The sequence below is a fragment of the Lagenorhynchus albirostris genome, chromosome 10 (genome assembly GCF_949774975.1).
Source record: "Lagenorhynchus albirostris chromosome 10, mLagAlb1.1, whole genome shotgun sequence".
Lineage (NCBI taxonomy): Eukaryota > Metazoa > Chordata > Mammalia > Artiodactyla > Delphinidae > Lagenorhynchus > Lagenorhynchus albirostris.
Genome location: NC_083104.1, coordinates 2,219,112 through 2,225,111, shown reverse-complemented (window position 1 = coordinate 2,225,111; position 6,000 = coordinate 2,219,112).

Sequence of the window (6,000 nt, the reverse complement as noted above, 5' to 3'; positions counted from 1 at the left end):
CTGTTCCGGGCTGACCAGCCAAGGCCTCAGACACTGCCTGGCACGCAGCGGACACTCAATAAAGATTAGATGAACCTCAGAGAATGATGCCGTCAGTAACCGTGATAATCAGCAAAGCTAGCGTCTCCAAATTGAGTCCCGTCCTCCCGGCCCCAGCTGTTCCTCCTTTCAAGATCAAAGTTAATCATTCAGCACGTCTGGAATGCCTGCTCCAGGTGAGTGCAATTCCCCAAGAATCACAAGGGACTGGGTGGGGGGTGAGGGCCTCGGGTTAGCTGTGCCAAAGCACAGTATGACCTTGGTTTGGGGGCAGCACGCGCAAGAGCCTGCTGAGGCCAAGGAGGGCGAGGACCCCGAGGCAAGACCCGACCGAGCACTGAGTACTGGGCTCCGGGCACGAGCGCCCTCCATGGACGCCGCACGCCAGCAAACGCTAAGAAGGGGCTGCGCAGCTGGAGCGGGGGCCGGGGCGGATGGGGGGGTACCTGCGGCGCCTGTGAGCGGACGCGCTGGGCAGCCGCGTGGGCTCAGACGACGGCGTCGGTCAGCTCGCACAGCAGCTGCACAACCTCCTCACCGAGGAGGCTCAGAGGACTTGGTGCGTCCACCCGGGCAGGGAGGCCCGCAGGAGCCGCCTCGCCGCTATGTTTGGCGGTTGCTAGGAGACGCGCGTGGCCACAGCCCCGGGGCGGGGCTCCTCTCCTGGGGGCGGGGCTCCCCGCCTCAGTCGCTGGTCCCAGGCCAGGTGCCCAGACAAGGTCCGGCAGAGAGTTGTATACAAATGCAGAACCAGCTGCCTTTATGCCTTCAGTTATTCGCTTATCCACTCAGTCTTTTTTTTTTTTGGATGTGGACCATTTTTTAAGTCTTTATTGAATGTTTTACAATATTGCTTTTTATGTTTTGGTTTTTTGTGGTTTTTTTGGCCGTGAGCCATGTGCCGTCATAGCTCCCCGACCAGGGATCGAACCCACACCCCCTGCATTGGAAGGCGAAGTCTTAACCACTGGACCGCCAGGGAAGCCCCCATTCAGTCTTTCAGGAATTCCTGCTCTGAACGTGAGCACCTATTATGCGCCTGAGCCTTACCTGCAGTACAGGGGAGAGGCATTGCCAGCTCCCCACTACAGCTCCATCAGCGGCCCCCTCCCGTTCTTTGATGAAGGCAAAGGAAGCACCGGGCTCTGCAAACTCAGATGACCCAACCCCACCCCACCCCCCATCCTGTCTGGCACAGACTCTCTGCTTCTGTCACTGATGTCTTTCAAATATCATGAGAATTCTTTTTAGTCATCATGAGCCCCAAACTCAGCGATGAGGAAACCGAGGCTTAGAGAGGTGAAGCTATTTGCCTGAGGTCACACAGGTATATGGCAGCACTGGATTGAAAGCCAGACTATCTGACGGACACCCTGCCCCCCACCCCCAGATAAGGGACCCCTAGCTGCTGCTCCCGATGTAGAAGACCACAGACCACCAAAGGGGCTGCGGCGGAGGGACACATCGCAGAAGCGACTGCCCGGAGGGGTTGGGGCAGGCTTCACGGAAGAGGTGACAAAAGCCAAACTGTGGGGTCTGCCGGGCGAGGAAAGCAAGGGAAGGCATTCCAGGCAGAGGACACAGCATATGCAAAGGCCAAGCGGGGTGAAAACGTGTGGCAAGTTCAGGGAAGGGATGATGAGGCTGGAGTGGCGCACGGGGGCCCCGGTACCAAGCCCCTGGGCAGTAGTTTGTTCAAGCGAATGGGTGCGGAATCTCCACACACACTTCGCTGTTGCAGAAACTGAGGCTCTGAGATGAGACGCAACCTACCCGTGGCCGAAGAGCAAAACTGTGGACGCAAGCACCCTCCCTCCCAGTGCCCACCTCCCTAGGCCGTCCCCAGGGGCTGGGGACAGTAGTCCAGTATTCCAGAATACTTCCCACTGACGGGGGCCCGCCGACATTCCTCAGGTTCGATCAGTCTAAAAAACTGAACCTTAACAACAGCTGTGAGGGGAAGTCTCCAAATGGCAGTGAGGTCCCCTGGGGAGAAGGACTCAAGTTTCACCACTGAGTGCCATGACACCCTGTCCAACAGCCTGCAGACTACCGTCCACAAGCAAGGAAGTACTAAAAAGACACACCCAGGGTTGCAAGGGGAAAAGGCTACTAGGATACACCAGCTCCCAAAAGGCCCCATTAACAAGAGCTGGTCAGTGACACCACCCTCCCTGGGACAGACAGCAGGCCTCCTGCCCGTCAGGTGCCACCTGCTGCCTGAGGCTGGTTTTGCTCCAAAGGGTCCTCGATCACCCTGTTACCAAGGGCAGCAGCCAATCTCCCCAGCATCTCCTGTGGGGCGGCCCTGAACTCAGGCTTGAGAGGTCTTAGACCAAAGAGCCTTGGTCCTGGATGTGCATGAGAATCACCCAGGATCATGTCAAATCTTCAATCCTGAGGCTTCACTCCAGACCTGTGGAATTGATTCTCCAGAGGTGGGGCTTAGGAACCGGTGATAGATTGTATTTTCCAAACACCTCAACAGATTCCCTCCCACCCTCTCTTCTTACAGTGTGATGTCAACACTCTTCACATCCCGTGGTGGGTCTAGTCCCCTCCCCCTTGAACCCCGACAGAACTTTTGAACCACCTCAGCCAACAGAGTAGAGTGGAAGTGACACTCGGTGACATCTGAAGCCAGGTCATACAAATTCCATGTGCTTCTGCCTTGTTCTTTGGGGCGCTCACTCTAGGAACCCAGCACCATGTTGTGAGGAGGCCCTCATGGAAAGCAGCCTCATGGAAAGGCCACGTGTAGATGCTCTGGCCAACAGCCGGCAGGGTTCCCGGCCAACTGCCAGCCTCACTGCCCAAAATGTGAGAGCCAGACCTCAGGGGATTCCAGCCCCCAGCCTTTGAGTCACCTGGCTGACACCATGTGTAGCAGAAACCAGCTGTCCCCATCAAGCCCTCTGCAAATTGCAGATTTATCAGCAAAGTAAGTTACTGCTGTCCTAACCCAGTAAATTTGGGGGTTATTCGTTGTGCAATAATAAATAACTGGAACAGAACGCTTGTTTGTTAAAGTCACCTCCACCAAGATCCCATTGCATAGCCAAGATTCGGAACCACTTCCCTGAGGGAGGTAGTGTGCAGGTCAAGAGCCAGGGCATCATGGGATGGAATGAAGGCAAAGGTGTGTCACCTGAGACTCAGGCACGAGGGGCGGGTCTCCCCTCCGCTCAGCAAAGACGGCTTCAGGGCTGTCAAAGTCAGAATAGGACAGGAGGAAGGGCAAAGTCACATCGCAAAGGGGCACCCCGTGGAGCGCAGCCATCTGAGGGCGATCTGTCCCTGCTCCTTCTTCCTCCAGGGCAGTGGAGCGCCAAAGCTCCCACGGCACCCAGAGAGCTTCTGAAGTTATTGCAAGACTCTGGCAGCTGGAAGCATACACCCATCTTCTTCTTGCCATCCCTCTCCTAAGCAAAGCACCCCCGCCACCTTATGACAACTTTACTGAGGTGTATTTTATATCATACGGTGCACCCATTTCAAGTGTATGTTTCAATGATTTTTAGTAACTTCACCAAGTGGTGACATCATCACCATAAATAAGTTTTAGAACATTTTCATCTCCCTAATAAGATCCTTCGTGCACAAGTTTCACCCAAAAGCACTATAATTAATTAAAATTAATCTCTGTTCCCACCCCAAGCTCTAGACAACCATTAATCTACTTTCTGTCTCTAAAAAGGTGCCTTTTTCTGAACATTTCCTATACATGGAGCCATACATCCATTTTGTCTATCCAGTCATCAGTTCACGGACATTTAGACATTTAGGAAGATGCTGCTGAGGACATTCACATGAGGGTCTCTGCGTGGACAGATGTGTTCGGTTCTCTTGAGCAGAGGCGTCTAGCAGTGGGAGAGCTGGGTCACGCAGTATGCTACACATATGCATCAGGCTTTATGCTTGTCTTTTACTGACAAACTGTTCTCCAACGTGGCTGCACCATTTCACATTCCCACCAGCAATGTGTGAGGGTTCCTATTTCTCTACATCCTCGAAAACATTTATTGTCCGTCAGTTATTATCGCCATTCTCGTGAGGGCGAAATAGTCTCTCATTGAGGTTCTGCTTTGTATTTCCCTAATACCTAATGGTACTGGGATCTTTTCTCATGCTGATTGGCCAACCATATATATTCTATTGGGAAATGTCTGTCCCTGTCTTTCACCCATTTTTCGATTGGGTTGTTTGTCTTCTTCTTATTGAGCTGTTGGAGTTCTTTGTCAATTCTGAATACAAGGCCCCTACTGGGCATGTGTTTTGTCAAGATTTTCTCCCAGTTGCCTGCTTGTCCCATCATTTCTTAATGGCGTCTTTATCACTGCTCTTTGAAGTGCAAAAGTTCTGAATTTTGATGAGATCCAATGTATTGATTTTTTTTCTTTTTTTGGACCATGTGTTTGGTGTTGTATCTAAGAAATCTTTGCCTAACCCAGGCCCATTTTTAATAGAGAGAAGTCAAACTTGGCGTCTGAACACTAAGCAAATCCACTAACCAAGACTCCTAAAACTGTAAAAGCTTTGACACTAAAACTGATGGCTCTCGGAGAATCCCAGACACTCCAGGGGACTGTACAGAATGACACAAGCTTTCTGAAAAACAGTTTGACAACATCAAGAGCTTATAAAATGCCCGCACTCCTTGGCCCTGCAGTAAAGCTCCCAGGAAATAGAGCCAACCGTTCACAGTGTTGTTGGAATGGAGAAAAACTGCAAACCACCTCTATGTGCACCTATTGGGACGACAAAGCACCTTCCGGGTCAGTCCTAAGAGGGAGTCTGGACCAGCCTTTGAGAATAACGTTACCCAGGAATGGTAATGATGGCGGAGCCATTTAGGAAGATGGGTGATGTGCAGAGACAGATCCCAACAGCAGCATTTCAACTTGTTTCTTTATGTCACATTGAAGGAGGTACAAGTGACATCCTGTAAAATTCACCCTTTTAAGTGCTTTGACAGGTGTATACAGTCATGAAACTACCACCCCATGAAGGTATAGAATGTTTTCACCACCCCCAAAAGTTCTTTCATGCTTAAATGCATGGAAAACATCTGAAAACAAATACATCAAAAGAACCCTGTGTTCTTCTCTTGTTGGCACAAGGGGGGATGGTTTTTTTGCTCTTTAGCATTTTGTTAGGCTGTTTGTAGACACTGTGAACAATATACTATTAGGAATGGCTCAAACAATACTGAGCTGACTTCAGAAAAACCACTTCTCTCCGCTCTCCCCGACGCAGACACACACCCATCCCCCAGCTCACACAAAAGCGCAGGAGACCTCTGAGTTTGCTCACTTTGAGCCTTAAACAAAAAGCTTGTGGGTCCAACCGGGATGATTTCAGAGGCGCCTGGTAACACTGCCCGCAGACAGACAGGCCTGACAGCGCCCCATTATCAACCCGGACTCCCCTGCCCCCAAGGAGCTGCAGGGGGCAGAGGCCAGGCGATGGTTCCACGTCAAGATATTTAAAGTCTTTCTTTTCGATACTGACTGGCCCAGAAAAGTTCCTGTTCAAAGGATTCCTTCCGCAAAAGCCATCACCAGCTGCAGCAACGGGGGTAGTCTCCCCTGGGTCACCAGCTCTCAGCATTAACATGAAATTGAATCAGATTCATCTGCAGAGCCACAAGAGGGAGGGGATATGGGGATATACGTATATACACGCTGCTTCACTTTGCTGTACGGGAGAAACTAACACAACATTGTAAAGCATTTATACTCCCATAAAGATGTGGGGGAAAAAAAAGTCCAGAGTCAAGTTCCAGCGTCCCGTTTTTTTTTTCTTTTTCTTTTTAATTTGGCTGCACTGGGTCTTAGTTGCGGCACGCGGGATCTTCGTTGGGGTATGTGGGATCTTCAGTTGCGGCAGGCATGCGGGCTCTAGTTCCCTGACCAGGGATTGGACCTGGGACCCCTGCACTGGGAGTGCAGAGTCTTAGCC